We start from the raw sequence: 19,883 nt of genomic DNA on the forward strand, positions 1-19,883 counted from the left end.
TAATGTATTTGGGATTGTGAGCTTTATACATAGGGGCACAGTTTACAAGACCAAGCAAGTTATGGGAAAGCTGTATAAAACCCTGGTTTGGCCTCAGTTGGAGTATTGCATTATCTGCAGGACAGCACTGTTTAGAAAAGAGGGGAAGGCATAAAAAAGGTTGCAATAAATCACTGGGCGAGGGTCCAGGGATGAAGAAGTTCAGTTGCATCGGGAGATTGGAGAATTTGGGTCTTTGCTGAAGAGAAGGTTGAGAGGAGATTTGATAGAGGTGTTCAGAATTGTGGAGGGAAGTGGAAAGAGCTGACAGGGAGAAGCTGTCATGTCCCAATCTTCCTCTGTCAGGAAGTGTTCCCCAAACTGAATGAACAGGGCACTGTTCCTGGTTACACTTCTCTGGCAATGCTAAATATTCCGAGTATTTGTTTTAATGTGTAATATTTAAGATAATTATACAAACACAACAAATTGTTTAGAGTAAAGAAGAGACATTAAAAGTGAAAATTCATGTTGACATCTCTCTGCTGGGCTTTGAGTCGTTCCAGTCTGGGCCACTGATCTGATTCATCCAATGATGCTTTTCCCAGTCGCCTGCGTAACATGGCTTGAATCCTGGACTTTCAGTTTTTGAACTGCACAGCAGAGCGTTTAAGAAATTATTGGGGCTGAATGGCCTCATCTGTGCTCCAGTCCTCCTTCCATCTGGTGAGCTGATCTGACACCCACCCCAGAGTGGAGTTGCTGCACAGGTTGCCTTAAAAATGGTCTCTCAGCTGAGGGAATAACTGTGAATCTCATCACCACTTCCATCCTGACTAATTTCCTCCACTTCAAACCGTCCATCAATGCCAGAAGGAGTCAGAACTGGAGTAGGAGTCTCCACCAATGATTCAGTCCCATCTTTGACCACTCGAGCATCCTGCCTTGCCTCACATCTTCTCTGTTCTCCAGCAGCGATGATGTTCCAGGGTCTTGGCTACTCTGAGTGGCCTGTTCGAGGATCGCCTTGCTCCAAAGCAGCTGCCTTTTGATGTTTGTCAGCAAGTTGTTGAATCTTGGCTCCTCTTCACCTCCAACTTCAGACCAATCGGGGACTTCCACCTTCCAAGCTTCTGGGGCTGGTTGAGCAGAAACAACAATAATTGAGGATTTTGCAGTGTTGCCACATTCGAGCAGATTTCCACCTGGGGCATTTCATTAAACACCGGCTTTTTCACTTCATTAACAACTATAGGAATGGCAATGCAATGTATTGGCCCATTTATCCTCACATAGGATTTCGCACATCATGTTGAAGTTGCACAAGACATTGGGAAGGCCACACTAGGAAGACCGTATGCAGTTCTGGGCACCCTATTATAGAAGGACCATTATTAAATTTGAAAGAGTGCAGAAATGATTTACTAGGATGCTACCGGGACTTGATTGTTTGAGTTATAAGGAGAGGCTGAATAGACTGGGACTTTTTCCCTGGAGTGTAGGAGGCGTGGGGTGATGTTATAGAGATCTATAAAATAATGAGGGCCATAGATCAGCAAGATAGTCAATATCTTTTCCCAAAGATAGGAGAGTCTAAAAGTGGAGAGCATAGGTTTAAAGTGAGAGGGGAGAAACACAGAGGGTGGAGTCTGGAACGAGCTGTCAGAGATAGCAGCAGAGGTGGTTACAATTTTGCCTGGGCGGCATTGATAAGTTGGGCTGAACGGCCTGTTTCCAGCTGTAAATCTCTGTGACTGTATGACTATGACTCCAGCCCTATCCGGAAACGATGCAGGTTGTCACTATCATTGCTGTAAGTGGAGGTGGACAATGCTCATTCACAACATCTGTATTCCGTATGAACAGCTGGCAGGTAGAACACCAAATCAATGGTAAATATTCTGTCAACATCCAGTGAAACTGGGGAACTATGTTAACGGGTCGGTATATTGACAACACAGGACTCTGTGACAATAGCTTCATCCCCAACAGGGTGATGTCACCACATCCACAATTTCCCCAGTTTGGAGATTCCAGTCAGGAAGCAAGGAGCAAAGTGTAAGACACCAGAGAAAAGACAAGAGATCTTCATTTCTATCAAACAAATCATTATGTCAGGAGTTCCCAAAGGACAGCCAATGAATGACTTCTTTAAGAGGTCATAGTCATAGAATTTTACAGCGCAGATAGAGGCCATTCAGCCCCTCGTGTATGTACTGGCCATCAGCATCTATCTATTCTAATCCCATTTTTCAGCGCATATTCAAACATGTACGACCTGATGAGGGAACCAAACGTAACATTTCCACATTTGCTGACAACACAAAACTGGCGGAATTGTGAGTTGAAGGAGAATGCATGGAGGCTTCAAGGTGATTTGGACAACTTGAGTGAGTGACCAAACACATGGCAGATGCAGGACAACGCGGCTAAACGTGAAGTTCTACATTTTGGTGTGAAAAACAGAAAGGACAGGATGAGAGGAGATCTGATTAAAACATAAAATTCTAACAGGGCTGGACAGATTAGCTGCAGGAAGGATGTTTTCCTTGGTTGGGGAATGTAGAACAAGAGGACACAGTCTTAGGATACGGGGTTCACCATTTAGGAAGGAGAGGAGGAGAGATTTCTTCACCCACAGGGTGGTGAACCTGTGGAATTCTCTACCTCAGAAGCTGTGGAGACCAAGTCACTGCATATATTCAAGAAGGAGAGAGAGGTTTTTTTTAGATTTTACTGGCATCAAGGGGTATTGGGAAAAATGAGAACATGGAATTGAGATAGAGGATCAGCCATGATCACATTGAATGATGGAATAGACTCGAAGGGCTGAATGGCCGACTCCACTTCCCAGTTTCTATGTTTTCAAGTTCTGATGAAAGGTCACAGACCTGAAACACTAACTCTGTTTCTCTCTCTAAACAGATGCTGCACAATTTGCTAAGCTTGCTTTTCTGCTTTCATTTCAGATTTCCAGCTTCCGAACAGAACCCAGCCAGAGTCAGCACCTTCAGTAGAGAGGGAGAGAGGGACCAGTGAGTGTAGAACTGAACCCAGCCAGAGTCAGCACCTTCAGGAGAGAGAGAGAGGAACCAGTGAGTGTAGAACTGAACCCAGCCAGAGTCAGCACCTTCAGTAGAGAGAGAGAAACCAGTGAGTTCGAACTGAACGCAGCCAGAATCAGCACCTTCAATAGAGAGAGAGAAACCAGTGAGTGTGGGACTGAACCCAGCCAGAGTCAGCACCTTCAAGAGAGAGAGAGAGAGAGAGAAACCAGTGAGTGCAGAACTGAACACAGCCAGAGTCAGCACCTTCAGTAGAGAGAGAGGAACCAGTGAGTGTAGAACTGAATCCAGCCAGAGTTAGCGCCTTCTGTGGAGAGAGAGAAACCAGTGAGTGTAGAACTGAAGCCAGCCAGAGTCAGCACCTTCAGGAGAGAGGGAGGAACCAGTGAGTGTGGAACTGAACCCAGCCAGAGTCAGCACCTTCAGAGGATAGAGAGGTAACTAATCTAAACCCTGTATTCAAGAACAGATGATGTGGAGATGCCGGTGTTGGACTGGGGTAAACACAGTAACAGCTTTAACAACACCAGGTTAAAGTCCAACAGGTTTATTTGGTAGCAAATGCCATTAGCTTTCAGAGCGCTGCTCCTTCGTCAGATGGAGTGGAAATCTGCTCTCAAACAGGCCACAGTTTGCCCTGTTTGAGAGCAGATTTCCACTCCATCTGACGAAGGAGCAGCGCTCCGAAAGCAAATGGTATTTGCTACCAAATAAACCTGTTGGACTTCAAGAACAGAGGCAGAAAAGAAAGAGGGAACCAATGAACAGTGAGCTGAACGCCGGTCAGCGGGCAGTTGCTGGAGTCCATCATCAAGCATTTGGAAAGCAGGGTTATAATCAGCATGGATTTAAGGGAGGGAAATCACGCTTGACAATACTACTGGAATTCTTTGAGGATGTAACTAGGAGAGTTGACCAGGAAGAACCTGTGGATGCGGTTTATTTAGACTTTCAGAAGGCTTTGGACAAGGTCTCACATGACGTTTTTAAGTTTTAAAGGTTAATTTGTTTTTTAGTGTCAGAAGCAGGTTTCCATTCACACTGCAATGAAGTTATTGTGAAAATCCCCCACTCGCCAGACTCTGCGACCTGTTCAGGGAGAATTTAGCATGACCAATATACCTAACTAGCACATCTTTCAGATTGTGGGAGGAAACTGGAGCACCCAGAGGAAACCCACATAGATGCAGACGTACCTAGATGTACGTGCAGACTTCACAGTGACAGTGACCCAAGCCAGGAGTCGAAGCCGCGTCCCTGGCGCTGTGAGACAGCAGTGCTCACCACTGTGCCACCTCTCTACTATATAAAATTAAAGTACATGGGATTGCAGGTAGTGCCTTGTGATGTATAGAAAGCTGGTGAACAGACAGGAAGCAAAGAGATGGCCTAAATGGGTATTTTTCCAATTGGAAGGCAGTGACTGGTGGGGTACTGCAGGGATCTGCGCGAGGACCCCAACTGTTCATATTATATATTAATGATTTGGACACGGGAGCTAAATGTATTATCTCCAAATATGTAGATGATACAATTGTGTGGGAGGGTGAGCTTTGAGGGGCATGCAGAGATCCTCCAACGTGATTTGGACAGGCTGAGTGTGTGGGCATCTACATGGCAGATGTAGTATTATGTGGATATTATGGCAGATGATGAAATTTGAATTCACTATGAATCTGCAATCAAAAATCTAATTGTCGCTTGTCATTGAACCCTATCTGGTTTACTAATGTTCTCTCAGCAAGGAATTCTGCTGGGCCAGAGTGTGTTTGAATTGTCACGTCTAAAGGTAACAAAAGCATGGATGAGGGTTTCAGGGACGGGTGAGTTGAGGTATTACAAACACTGTGTGATGTTACACAGCTAGAAATAGGTGAACTTGGTGAAGGAACAGATATGTGGTTGGAATCTTATTTCCAAGTCTGATGAGGTGCCAAGATTATGAGGGTTTGTTTCAAACTCGGACATTGACAGTGGGAGATGGACTCAGTGACTGAGAACAGAATTTGTAGTGGAAACATTGGTCTTCCAAATATTTAATTGGGGGAATTCTCTGCTTAGCCAGTACTCGAGGTCGGAGAAGGAGTGTAATAACTTAATAACAGGGGATTGGTTGTGAGAGGTGATGGTGAGGTGGAGCTGGGTATTATCAGCAGACATGTGAAAACTAACACTGTGCTTTCAGATAATATCACTGAGGGGTAAGGTGTAGATGAAAAATAGGAAGGAGCCAAGGATATATCCTTGGGTGATTTCGGTGGTAACAGAACAGGATGGGAAGAGAAACCATTGCAGGTGATACTCTGCATATGACCAGAAAGATAAGAATGGAACCGGCCGAGTGCAGTCTTACCCACCTTGTATTGAGACTTAGTGGTGGTGCCAAGAAGAGGAAGAAGAAGTCTTACACCACACCAAAGAAAAATCAGCACAAGAGGAAGAAGGTCAAGCTTGCTGTCCTTAAATATTACAAGGTCGATGAATACGGAAAAATTTATCGCCTGCGGCGTGAATGTCCTTCTGAGGAGTGTGGTCCTGGTGTTTCATGGCTAGTCACTTCAACAGACAATACTGTGGAAAGTGTTGTCTGACATATTGCTTCAACAAGGCTGAAGATGCATAATTAAATGGATTGTAATAAACTATGATGGAAAACAAAACTGTCAGGTCAGTGTGCACAGCAGGTGAAGATGTTCATGTACCTGACATCCTGGAAAACTAATGATGGATGAAGGCCCACTCAGTAAACGAGTGGAGAGAAAGCTGGAGTTCTCAATCATCTTCATCTCGAGCGGCAGCTCCTCCCTCTCAATATGTGTGGTGAGATCAGGCCATTCTGCTCAGTCAGGAACACCCAGACTGACTGTAAGAGAGAGAGAGGCTGTAATTAGAACCAAACAATAAGGGAGATTCACTCAAAGTAACCAAGCCCCATCCCAAAACAGAGCACAGGAAGATCCCAGTATCTAACCGTGGCCTCTGCAAAGTGAGCTGCTCTAACCTGCTGTGACACTGAGCCCAACACACAAAGCACGGGAAGATCCCAATTTCTGTGCTGATTGGTCTGACTCCAGGGAGTTTGCAGTGCCGCTATTGCCCTCTTTTTAGGGCAGTGCCGCTATTGCTGAGACGGGGGAACTGCAGCGTGACATGTTTACACAGGAAGCTGCCATTGGAAACACTAAGCTGCGGATTTATAGAATCCGACAGTGCAGGAGGAGGCCATTCTGCCCATCGAGTCTGCACCAACTACAATCCCACCCAGGTTCTACCCCCAGCACTGACCCGAGCTGGTCCCCATGAAACGAAGGAGCAGTTTAGCATGGCCAATCCACCTAACCCGCACATCTCTGGACTGTGGGAGGAAACCGGAGCACCCGGAGGAAATCCACGCTCCCCACGCTGTGAGGCAGCAGTGCTAACCACTGTGCCACCCCATTTACAGCCGGGCAGGATGAGATTCCCGCTACCAAAACCCTTCACCCATCCGGAGCCCCGCTGTGGATGGATCCGGACCCGGGGACTGAAGCCACTTGCGGTGCATTTGCTGCCGCTCCGCGCGGTGTCTGATGGGCCCGGGGTAAATCCCCGCCAACGGCCTGTGACCGACAGCTGGGAAAACCAATCGGAAATTGACGCATCGCGATTATCCAATGGCCGCTCTGCGCCCACTGAGTGACAGCTGTCTTATCCAATCAATGGGTTCCATAGTCAGAAGTTCGAGACCATTGAAAATGATGCTCCCAATTGTAACCAATCGCAGACCGCGTTGCTAACAACAACAGCCCCACAATGTGATTGACATCTTGTCTAGCCAATCGTAACGCAGTGTCCAATCGGACTGTGCCGCTCGTGCGCGACTGCCGGTCCGATGGTAGTGGGTTATCGTTGATATTTGCCCTCTTTTTAGGTCAAACCAAATAAACAAACTCGTGAGCTTCACTCCCAGCCCAGCGTCATTGCGTCATTCAATTCGATCCGGAGCTGAAACCAATGAGAAATCAAAGAGCTGGAGGCGGAAAGAATCCTTAAAGTGGAACTGCTCACACAATTATAGTTGTACAATTATAATTCGTTGATGGCAGTTAAAGCGGCAAAAGGATTGCGGAAAGTCAGAGGATGCAAAAGCTGAAACCCGCGGGAAAGGAAGGAGGAAAGAAATGAAGGGAACAGGCGACAGAAATGAACGAGAGGAAAGCAAGCTGGAAGCCAGGGGCTTTTAGAGACCGTATTCCAGAGCTGAAACCCAGAGAGCTGAAAGTACGAATATCACTGGTGGAGTGAACCAAGTAAGAAGTCTAACAACACCAGGTTAAAGTCCAACAGTTTTATTTGGTCGCAAAAGCCACTAGCTTTCAGAGCGCTGTTCCCTCATCAGGTAAGTCAGGTAACGTGATGAAGGAGCAGCGCTCCGAAAGCTCGTGGCTTTTGCGACCAAATAAACATGTTGGACTTTAACCTGATGTTGTGAGACTTCTTACCATGAGGGCAGAATCAGTGGAGCTCAGATATCTCAGAGGATTGTTACGCTGGAGGTGATGAAAGGGAGGAAGAGCTGAGGACATGGAGGGTTTTGGAAACACGGATAAGAATATTAAAATTGAGACATTGCTTAACCACGAGTCAGTGTTTGTCACTGAGCACAGGGTTGATGCATGAACGGTATCTGGAGTAAATTCTGATTTAATGATGAGAAATCAATTAGCAGCTTTCTGGACACTGCAGCACAATAAATCGGATCAGAAGTGGACCACTTGGCCCCTCAAGCCTGCTGCTCCATTCAATAGGATCATGTTTTAGATTCCAAACCACAGAATCTTTACAATGCCGTAACAGCCCATTTGGTCCATCAAGTCTACACTGCCTTATTGAAATTGCACGCTACCTAATCCCACTCTCCCGCCTCACAGCCCCAGAGACCCGGGTTTGCTCCTGGCCTTTGCTGACTGTGCAAATTTTGCACATTCTCCCCCGTGGGTTTCCTCTGGGTGCTCTGGTTGACTCCCACGATTCAAAGATGTGCAGCTTAGGTGGATTGGCCATGTTAAATGTTCCTTTGAGTTTCCAAAGATGTATACATTTGGAACTGAATCTGTGCAATTTTGACACTTATTTTGAAATTTTCCCCCTGGTTCTTGATGAACGCTTGACTGGAACATAAAAAACTCTATCATTGAATCCCTACATTGCAAAAGGTGGCCATTCGGCCTATTGAGTCTGCACTGATTCTCTGATCTATCCACGCAACCTCACATATTTATCCTGATAATCCTCCTAATCTAAACATACTGGGAGACATAAGGGGAAATTTAGCATGGTAAATCCACTTACCCTATCAATGGAGTGTGGGGGGAAACCAGAGCACACAGAGGAAAGCTACGTGGACATAGAGAAAATGTGAAAAATACGTACAGTCACCCAAGGCCTGAATTGAGTCCAGGTCCCTGTCATTCTGCAGCAGCAGTGCGAAAGCCACCCTTATTTCTCTTCCATAAGACCATAAGACATAGGAGCAGAATTAGGCCACTCAGCCCATCGAATCTGCTCCGCCATTTTTCTCATTCCCATTCTCCTGTCTTTTCCCCATAACCCCTGATCCCCTTATTACTCAAGAATCTATCTATCTCTTTCTTAGATACACTCAACGACCTGACCTCCACAGCCTTTTGCAGCAAAGATTTCCATAGATTCGCCACTCTCTGGCTGAAGAAATTCCTCCTCATCTCTGTTTTAAAGGAACGTTCCTTTCGTCTGAGGTTGTGCTCTGGTTCTAGTTTTTCCTACAAGTGGAAACATCCTCTCTGTGTCCACTCTCTCCAGGCCCCCCAGTATCCTTTAAGTTTCAAAAGAACCCCCCTCATCCTTGTAAACTCCAACGAGTACAGACCCAGAGTCCTCAACCATTCTTCATACAACAAGCTCTTCGTTCCATGGATCATTCTTGTGAACCTCCTCTGGACCTTTTCCAAGGCCAGCACATCCTTCCTTAGATATGGTGCCCAAACTGCTCACAATACTCCACACGGTGTCTGACCAGAGCCTTTGCCAGCCTCAGAAGTACATCCGTGCTCTTGTATTCCACCCCTTTCGACATTGCATTTCCCTTCCTAACTGCCGACTGAACCTGCACGTTTACCTTAAGAGAATCCTGAACAAGGACTCCCAAGTCCCTTTGTGCTTCTGAGTTCCTAAGCATTTCCAATTTAAAAAGTAATCTGTGCCTTCATTCCTCCTTCCAAAGTGCGTAACCTCACACTTTCCCACATTGTTTTCCTTCTGCCATTTCTCTGCCCACTCTCCCAGCCTTTCCAAATCCTTCTGCAGCACACCTGCTTCCTCAATGTTACGTTTCCCTCCACAGGTCCTCACAGACTTCTTTCCGTGAGGAAAAATACCCAACTTCTCAATCGATCTTCATTGCTACAAATCTTTGTCAACAGAATCATTCATGTGAATATCCCTTGCACTCCCTCTAAACTTCTTCAAGTGTGGTGCCCAGCACTGGACTCAATGCTCCAGGTGAGGCCTATCTAGTGTATTTAAAATCTCAACATGATCTTCTTATTCATCTATTCAACCTTCCAATAAAACATAGGGTGTCATTTGCTTTATTACCTGCTCTCTCAACATGCCCAACCACCTTTAATGACTTTTCTACTGAGAAACTGAGATCCCTTTTTTCCTGCATTTCCTTAAGTGTTTCTCCATTTATTTCTCCACACTCTCAAAATGAATCAACTCACACCTCTGTGCATTGAACATCATCTAGTTAGGTGATTGACTCACCCAGGTGCCCGACTGTGGCAAATTGGGGAATTTCACAATAACTTCATTGCAGTGTTAATGTGAGCCTTACATGTGACGAATAAACTTTACTTTAACTTTACTTTTCTTTACTTTTACTTCATCTGCCACTCGTCTGCCCAGAGGACAGCAATGGAATCATTCACTCAGAATCTACACATTGTTCTGAGCTCTAGGGTCTCTCAGAATAATTCACTCGGCCTCTCAACATGGAACAACCACCTCTTTCCGGGGGGTAATCTAGTGAACCTTCTCTGTACCGCCTCTAATGCAAGCTTATCTTTTCTCAAATGTAGATACCACAGCTGCACACAGCATTGCAGATGTGGTCTCCATAAACTCCTGTACAATTGGAGCAAGACACTTTTCTTCATCTCCTCCAATTCACGTGCAATAAAACCAAACATGCCATTTGCCTTTGTAATTGCTTGAATGAATAATCCAGATTGTGCTCCGAATTCTCGAGAACATTTTAAATCCGTCACATTTCAAACTCTCCTCAACTCTGAAGAAGAGTCACGGACACCGAAAGCATTAACTCTGTTTCTCCCCCGATAGATGCTGCGAGACCTGCATGAGGTTTCTTGCATTTTCTGTTTTTATTTCAAATTCCGTCACTGTGCCTTCCTCATCTCCTTTTAGAAACATATTTGTAATTTTTTAACTCTCCAGTGACTTAGGCCACCAACTGTCTTGTCATTTAATCAGTGTTGCACTTCTACTTGTTTAGAAACGACAAGAGAACAGTTCACACTCGATTCAGTGATGAATGATGAATGAGAAATTATGTGAGGAGTTGTGACAGAAAATGAACATCTCCGCCTTCTCCCTGTAATGCGGCAGATAACAATCTAATTCCTTTGGAACGTTTCAATTGAATCTGTATCCACCGCACTTTCCAGCAGTGCATTCCAATCTTTAAACTCTCACTGTGTGAAAAATGTTTTCCTCGTCTTCCTATTCCTTCCTTTGCTCATGATGTTCAATCTGTTCTCTCTCATTCTTCATCATTCCACAAGTGGGAACAGTTTGTCCCTATCCATTCTGTCCAGACTTCTCATGACATTTAATAGCTGGAAGTGGAACCCCTGATGGAGTGGTAAGATATTTAAACCAGTAGACATTAAGGCATGGATACAACTCGCAGCATTCAGTTAAATGACTTTTAAATACGTTTATGAGCTAACACGAAGTAATGTGAGATGCAGTAATTTCATTCAAATGAGTAATTATGATTGTAAAATACATATGCGGATATTTTGAATGGATTATTATTGACTTTAAGGAAGTTACCAATTGGCAGTAAACCAATCCAGATAACCCTTTGTCAAAGGGTCATCTGGACTCGAAACACGAGCTCATTTCACTCCTTACAGATGCTGCCAGACCGGCAGAGATTTTCCAACATTTTCTCTTTTGGTTTCAGATGACAGCATCCGCAGTAATTTGGTGTTATTTTAGAGTTGTACTATTGCACCTCATTTAGAGTTGTAGGACTGAGAAACGTTACTAATGAAATGGATTAGATACTTTGGAACTGTTTCCCTTTTACTTTTCATTGTCTCTCTATAATCTTCCTACCAGAATGAATCACTTCACAATTCTCAGCTTTGAATTTCATCTGTAACTTGTCCACGCATTCCGTCAACTTGCCGATGTCCTTTTTGAAGTTTTACACCAGGCTCCTCACAGGTCACGATGCTTCCAAGTTTCACATTGTCCACAAATTCTGAAATTGTGCCCTGTGCACCATTACCTCTGTCTAATATATCCTGGTGCATGTTCACAGTATCTACACCTTGTGTGCATATCAAACTGGGTTGAGGCTTATAACAGAAAAGAGGGGCCAATGCAGATACCTGCCTGCATATTCCACGTAAATGCTGCAGAATTGTAGTCAAGTGGTTTTGTTATTATTGTTAAGAGGAAGTAACAGAGGATGGTTTCGATCCATCGGCCTCTGAGCTATGGGCTAAGCACTCTTCAGCTGCGCCACTCTGCTACAGAAAGTCCATCTTCGCTTCCACCCGCCCCGCCCCCCGCCCCCCCGCCTCCGCTCCCCAGTCTCAGCCCCCTCACTCCTCCCCCACGACCCCTGTCCCCTTCTCCCTCCTCCCCTCCCCCTCCCCTTCCTCCCCCGTTCCCCCTCCTTCCCCTTCCCCTCCACATGCCTTCCCCTCCTCCCCCCTCGCCCTCCCCCCTCCCCCGCCCCCTCCTCTCCCCTGCTCCCTCCCCCCTTTCCCCTCCCGCTCCCCCTCCCATCTCCCCCTCCCCCTTCCTCTCCCCCCTCCCCCTTCCATTCTCCTCTCCCCTCTCTTTCTCCCCGTCCCCCCTCCCTCCTTCCCACTCCTCCCTCTCCCCTCTCCTCCTCCCCCTCACCCTACCCCCACCCCCGCTGCCTATCAATGCAATCCGTTAGATATTCAATTCCACACTTTTGTTTAACACCATCACCAGTGTCAGGAGGCTCAGTCTGGCTACACAATTCCACTGCATTCCACCAAGAATAAAGGGTCAGAGAAAGACACACACAAAAGCAGCCAAAGAGGTTGTTTGTTCACGTGTAACGACAGTCACGGAATTGATCACTGATGTTTGAAAGGAGTTTTCTCTTGTAAATATGTTTATAAATATATTTCCCGCTGTGTAACTGTGCTCTCTGCTCTTCAAAGATGTTCACTGTTGTTGTGCAAAGTGTTTCACTGTTTTTCCTGCTGTGCTCTATGATATAGAGGTTTACAACATGGAAACAGCCCCATCGGCCCAACCTGTCCATGCCGCCCAGTTTTTTTACCACCGAGCGATTCCCAATCGCCCGTGTTTGCCCCATACCCTCCAGACCCATCTTACCCATGTAACTGTCTCAATTGTTGTTGAGAGATGATTTCTGCTGTTGTGTAAGATGTTCCGCTGTTGTGTTTCCGGCTGTGTAAATGTTTTTTTTCTATTCTGTTAATATGGCCCCTGCTCTGAAAATGTGTTCCATGGTGTTTGAGAAGATTCTCCGTGAAGATGTTTCTGTCAGTAAATTGTTGCATGTTGTGTTAAGATGTTCCCCGTTCGTATGCTTTCTTGCATATAAAATTGATTCACTGCAGATTGAGGTTTTTTGGAGAAAAGAGAAGCCGATGTAAATACCTGTCTGCAGACTCCACGTAAAAGCCGCAAGTTGTTTCATTGTCAGTGATAATAGGAATAGCAGAGGATGATTTCGATCCATCGACCTCTGGGTTATGGGCCCAGCACGCTTCCGCTGCGCCACTCTGCTCCGGTAAAGGCCATTTCTGCTGCCTATCAATATAGTCAGGCAGATTTTCGCTCCCGTATCATTTAATACACGTTCCAGTGTCAGGACGCTCAGCCACTGCATCAAACCGAGAATAAAACAGAGAAAAACACACAATAGCAGTAAGAGAGATTGTCTGGACACGTAACGACAGGCAAAGGTGATGGGAAACCGGCAAAGCACGGAATTGGAAAATCGATCTCTATTTTTAAAGGAATTTTCTGTTGCAAGTACATATTTGTAAATGTATTTCCTGCTGTGTAACTCTGCTCCCTGTTGTTGAGAGGTGCTTTCTGCTGTTGTGTAAAATGTTTCCCTGATGCTGTCAATATCTTTCCGGTTGTATAAATATGATCCATGTTGTGTACTTTTGAAAAATGTTCTGTTAATATATGCCCTGCTCTGTAAACGTGTTCCGTGTTGTGTGAAAATATTCTCCGTGAAGAAGTTTTCTGTTCGGCAGAAAGATGATTAACTGGTCTCATAATGTTCCATATTGGGTTAAAATGTTACACGTTGTGTTAAGATGTTCTCTATTCTTGTATAAAACTCTGGTTAAACTGCAACTGGATAACGATCGCCCAATTTCGACTGCATTTTACCCTCTGTTAGTGAATGTGATTGGGGGATTCAGATTGTATCCAAACATGCACGTGAGTGAAATTTGTTCTGCATCTATCTGTCTCCGGTTGTAGTTGCGAGAGTTTATTTGTTTTATTCATTTCGAGAGGTGGGCATCACTGAAGAGGCCAGCATTCATTGCCAATCCCCAACTGACATTCGGAAGGTGATGGTTTGCTGCTTTCTTGAACGGCTGCAGTCCATGAGGTGTCGGTACAGCCACAGTGCTGTTCGCCAGACAGTCTTTCAGGATTTTGCCACTCTGACAGCGAAAGAGCCGCGATGTATTTCCAAGTCAGGATGGTGAGTGGCTTGAGGGGGAGCTTGCAGTGCTGGTGTTCCCATGTATCTATTGCCGCTGTCCTTCGAGATGGTAAGAACATAAGAACATAAGAAATTGGAGCAGGAGTAGGCCATCTAGCCCCTCGAGCCTGCCCCGCCATTCAATAAGATCATGGCTGATCTGATAGTGGTTTAGTTCCACTTATCCGCTCGCTCCCCAAAACTGTTAATTCCCTTATTGATCAGAAATCTATCTACCTGTGACTTAAACATATTGAACGAGGTAGCCTCCACTGCTTCAATGGGCAGAGAATTCCAGAGATTCACTACCCTCCGAGAGGAGAAGTTCCTCCTCAACTCTGTCCTAAACTGACTCCCCCTTACTTTGAGGCTGTGTCCTCAAGTTCTTGTTTCCTTTCTAAGTGGAAAGAATCTCTCTGCCACTACCCTGGTAGAGGTGGTGGGCTTGTGGGTGCAGTCTAAGAAGAGTAGATGAAGAAATATTGCTCCCATTGCCTGAGGAGAGAAGGATGGCTTTTAATGTGCAGAGTATATAGGACCTGGGATGCACTGCCTGAGAGGGTGGCAGAGGCAGCATCAAATCAGGGCTGTCAAGGGGGAATGGAATCAGCACCTGAAGTGAAAGGATTTCCATGGTTATGAGACAAGGACGGGAAAGGGATGAGCTGAGTTGTTCTTGTACAGACCAGCAGAGAGACAAAGGGCCGAATGATCTCCCTTTCTTTGCTGTATCCATTCTAAGATTCGAGGTGTATGAGTGTTGGACTCATTCTGTATCGCTCTGTCTCTGGTGCGACATATGTGTGTGATGTTCATTATGAATCTCTCTGAGAGACTTTGCAAATCTGTACACATTCTATCTGGAAGGTATATAATTGAAACAGGGCCTTTGTTCTAATTAGTACATGATTCCACACTATCCTCTACTAAAAATCTTCAACGTAACATCATCTGCTTATCTCTGAAATTCATTCTCCATCGTCTCATTCCCGAGATTTTCCTTTTGTACATCTGTACTAGTCGACTCAACTGCTCCAGGTAATAGCAAATTCGAAGTCATACTGACTGCATTTAAAAGTACATTAATATTGATTTCTCTATGGAATGTAATGCCGATATCCAATCATGAACTCCTGTTTGATCTGTCTCTGCAACAGCGACAGCTAAGATGCATTTTTCCGCTCTACTGCAGTTCTGTATTGCGGCCAGTGGATGTCAGCACACTCTGGTAGGCTGAAGTTCAGACATCAGAGAGGGACACAACAGACAAGAATTGTTCACATCATATTGAACCTAGGACTGCGGAATTTAGAAATACTAAATCTTTTGGCCATTTCATTTTGAAATCTACCAGTACGCTGCTTCCCTCTGTATTCGTCATTTAAATCCTGATAAATGAACAAGGCTATGCTTATAATTGAATGTATTAGTGCCGGTTGGCATTATATTTGGAACCAAATGGCATTTGAATCATTAGCTTAGTTAGAATTTTATTCAGCAACAGTTTAATTATTAGTACAAACCTATTAAAGCATATATTTCAGAAGGTTTTACCTATTTCTGATTGGGGATATTATATAGAGAGAAATTTGCTTTTCTTGATATATGTTACTGACCTATATCTGGGAGCTTAGGTTTCGATCTCAAAATTTGTCAGTGGTGCAAAATTTGAAAATATTATGATTTTTAGTGAGGAGGATATTGATAATCTGCAAGAAGATATAGACAGTCTGGTGGAATGGGCAGACACGTGACAGATACAATTTAATTAATGTAAGGAAGTGTGAAGTGACGCATTTTGGTCCGAAGATCGAGGAGAGGTGATATAAAATAAAGGATACACCTTTACCCGTCCTAATCCCCATTGCACCTTTACCATGCCAAGATTCCACAGTCTATTCACCCATCACAGAACCCATTGAATATCCAGCCTGCAGTCTACATTGCACATTCTACTTGCACATTCATCATTCAACATTTTACACTCCCATTTTCCGATGTACCTTCACCTTGCAACATCTCCCTGCGCCGTCTCACAAGCCAGCCAACGTCGCACCTCCACTCTGTCCATTGCCCATGCTAGGCTTATCCTGCCCAGTCCGCATTGTGTTTCACTTTGCTCAGTTACAATGCCCAGGTTGCACACTGTTCCAACTTTTATATTCTCCATTAATAATAAATGAACAAATAGAACCATCCCTTGATTAAACACTGTCACCTTTTAGTGGGTGAATTTCATGAAGTGCTGTGTGTGGTTCCCTCCTTGACCTTGATGCTTCTGTACAAATGTAGTCAAAGGAAAATTATCCAAATATATCTTCAATTCTCCTGCTCATTCACAAGGAAATGAGCGGGTGATGGATACAGTTTCAATAGTAGCTTTAAAAGATAGAGAATGGATTTACAAATTTAAAATCCAAGGGAGAGATCAATGCCTGGAGTTGTTTTCAGGCTGTGGCGACGAGAATAACAATGCACATTTTCAATTTGAATTGTTCAAAATACTAGAATGGAATATCTATTTTGGATGAAAGGAAACTTTAAATTGTGCAACTGTGCTGTGCTTCAGCGGCTTGTCATATAGTCATAGCGGTTTACAGCATGAAAACAGGCCCTCGGAGAACTTGTCCATGCCGCCTTTTTTTCAAAACGCCAAAGCTAGTCCCAATTGCCCGCATTTGGCCCATATCCCGCTATACCCATCTTACCCATGTAACTCTCTAAATGCTTTTTAAAAGACAAATTTGTACCCGCCTCTACTACTGCATCTGGCAGCTTGATCCAGACACTCACCACCCTCTGTGTGAAGGAAATTGCCCCTCTGGACCCTTTTGTATCTCCCCCTCTCACCTTACAGCGATGGCCTCTCGTTTTAGATTCCCCTACCTTTGGGAAAATATATTGACTATCTAGCTGATCTATGCCCCTCATTATTTTATAGACCCCTCAGCCTTTGACAGTCCAGAGACAAAAGTGCCAGTCTATCCTGCCTCTCCTTATAACTCAAACCATCAAGTCCTGATAGCATCCTAGTAAATCTTTTTTGCACTCTTTCTAGTTTAATAATATCCTTTGTATAATAGGGTGACCAGAACTGTATACAGTATTCCAAGTGTGGCCTTACCAATGTCTTGTACAACTTCAACAAGACGTCCCAACTCCTGAATTCAATGTTCTGACCAATGAAACAAAGCATGCCGAATGCCTTCTTCACCACTCTGTCCACCTCTGACTCCACTTTCAAGGAGCTATGAACCTGTACCCCAAGGTCTCTTTTACAGGAATCTCCATTCATCCATCACCTGCTGAGCATATCCAGCATTTTCGGTTTTTGATTCTGGTTTCCAGCTTCCAGCTTTGCGTTGTGTTCTGTGCAGGTGTTTAACTGGAACAGGGAACAGATTCTGATCAGCGCTGTGACAGATAGAGTAGAATGTGCCCCCGACTATCAAGCCTGTGAGATTATATTCCGAGCTGTCCACGAGAATAAGGAAGAGAAAGAGGGAGGATCATTCTGTGATGGACAGATTTCATGTACAAAGGACAAAATGGTCTTTATTCCCACAGCTGTTTTAACAGACATAAGATGTAGCAACATGACTTGCAATCAATAAAGTCCCTCTTCACAGTCCTTGACTTTTTAACTACGAGATTGTTGAACTTTCCACATTGTCAAAAATCCATATATGGACAAGTAAAGCAAACTTCCAGCATGTGGCGTTTTGGGTAGCGCGTTAGACATCTAAATAATGGCAAGTCAGCCATTCAAAGGTTGTGGGTTTCAGTCCCACCAGAATCGGACTTGGGGTCCGATTAGTAGAAAGCAGGTTGCTGCTCCGTTGATGTGATTCAGCTTCGGCACCGACATTTCCTGCTCTGCCATCTCTCCATGCTGCTTCTGTTTATTGGCTCCCAGGGAAACCACTGACTCAAAAATAAACCGCAAACCCCGGGGGCTTTCTTAAAGTTTGACACGACGTTCGCTGGTTGGGTTAGAAATAGTAGCATCTTTTTCAATTAGATATTTCGCTTCTTTTGAAGATCACGAAGATTAAACAACACACACGTGCAACAACAACAACTTATAAATAACTACAATCAATAAATAAATATCAGTGCCCTGCAACCTGGTGGTGTTATTCTGATGTGTCTGCTGCGCTTGTCCTTCTAGGGGGTCGTGGTCGTGGGTTTGGAAGGTGCTGGCAAAGGAGTCTTGCTGTGTTGCTGCAGTGCATCTTGTAGATGGCGCAAACTGCTGCCATTGTGTGTCGGTAGTGGAGGGAGTGAAGCTTTATGCATGGGAAGCGAATGAAGTGGGATGCTTTGTCCTGGATGGTGCCAAGTTTTTGCAGTGCTGTTCAAATTGCATTCATCCAGGCAAGTTATCTCAGGAAACCAGGTGCTCGGGTTTCCTCCCACAGTCCAAAGATGAGCAGGTTGGGTGGATTTGGCCATGCTAGATTGCCCCTTGGTCACCAAGGTGTTTGTATCGGTAGATTAGCGGGGTGGATGCGTGGCTCTGCGGGAATAGATCCTGTGTGCGATTCTCTGTCGGAGAGTCGGGACAGACTCGATGGGCAGAATGGTCTCCTTCACAATTGTCGGGATGGTGTGATTCTAAGGCGATTTGACTCTGTTCGAAATTCCCTGAGAAAACAATGGAACGCTATGTTTGTAGAACTTGGAGAATTGGATTTATTGCAAATTAAATGTTTTTTTACTGCAAGATGATGAAAGTACCTGGATCACGTCAATAAATAGTCAAGATATTTGAGGAGACTCTCGAACTATGTTTTTTTTTATCGTTGTAGATTATCCACTGTGAAGGGAAAGACAACATTGACAAGCAAGAAATGGATATTGCGACGGACGAAGTTGCAAAGTTCACTGGAAAGGAATCCGAGGATCTGAATCCTGAATCTTCTGATTTACTAAATCGGCGCTTTAACCAACTAAGCCCCAGAGCCTGATACCGCTCTTCGAGGGTACATCAGAATGCTGGAAATACATTCCAGATCTGGTGGTATTAGTGAAAAAAGAGATATTACCAGATCTGTAACGTCCCTCTGAAAATAGAGATAGTTCACATTTCAGATGCAGACCTTGCACGGGAATGACCGGTTCTCTCTCCACAGATGCTATGGGATCTCGGATAGATTCATGAAAGAAAAATAACTGAATCCCACAGTGGCCCATCGAGACTGCACCGATTTCCCTGTAAAACTTTCAGATCCGCCTTTCCCCGACACCCGCCCACCAGGGTCTCAGGGGAGGTGCTCCTTAGGAATTCACAAAAGAAAGCACATCGGAGGGAATCACACAAATCACTCAGTGAAACACTTCCACTAAACATTGAGCGGTTTAACGTGAGCTTGGTTCCACTTACTGTTTTCAGACACACACCTGGTATAAAAGTAGCCGTGTTCAGGATGTGATTCACATACAGTTTTCTGCTCTGAAGGCAGATGTGCTCCTTCTGTGGCACGAGGTGATTTTTTAAAAAGTACTTTATTCATACGGGATATGTGTGCCGCTGGCGCGAGAAGCATTTATTGTCCAAATTAATAATCTTTGAGTAATTGGCGATGAATTCATTCTGGTGCCGCTGCAGTCCATGTGGTATATGTGCACATACACTCCTGTTCGGGAGGGAGTTCCAAGATTGTGAGCCAGCCAGGGGAACGGTGAGACATTTCCAAGTCAGGATGAAGTGTGTCTCGGAGTGGAACTCACAGGTGGTCGTTGTTTCTCAGCATCAGCTGCCCTTGTGCTGCCAGGTGAGACATTTCTTGGGTTTGGATGCTGCTTCGCGAACGAAAAATCAC

At 44.8% G+C, this 19,883-nt stretch overlaps 1 pseudogene; it reads left to right on the forward strand.

Moving 5' to 3' along the window:
* The first annotated feature begins 5,371 nt into the window (after positions 1-5,371).
* On the forward strand, positions 5,372-5,704 carry LOC144482237 (ubiquitin-ribosomal protein eS31 fusion protein pseudogene; annotated as a pseudogene).
* The last annotated feature ends 14,179 nt before the right edge of the window (positions 5,705-19,883 follow it).

Source organism: Mustelus asterias, unplaced genomic scaffold (assembly GCF_964213995.1).
Source record: "Mustelus asterias unplaced genomic scaffold, sMusAst1.hap1.1 HAP1_SCAFFOLD_35, whole genome shotgun sequence".
Classification (NCBI taxonomy): Eukaryota; Metazoa; Chordata; class Chondrichthyes; order Carcharhiniformes; family Triakidae; genus Mustelus; species Mustelus asterias.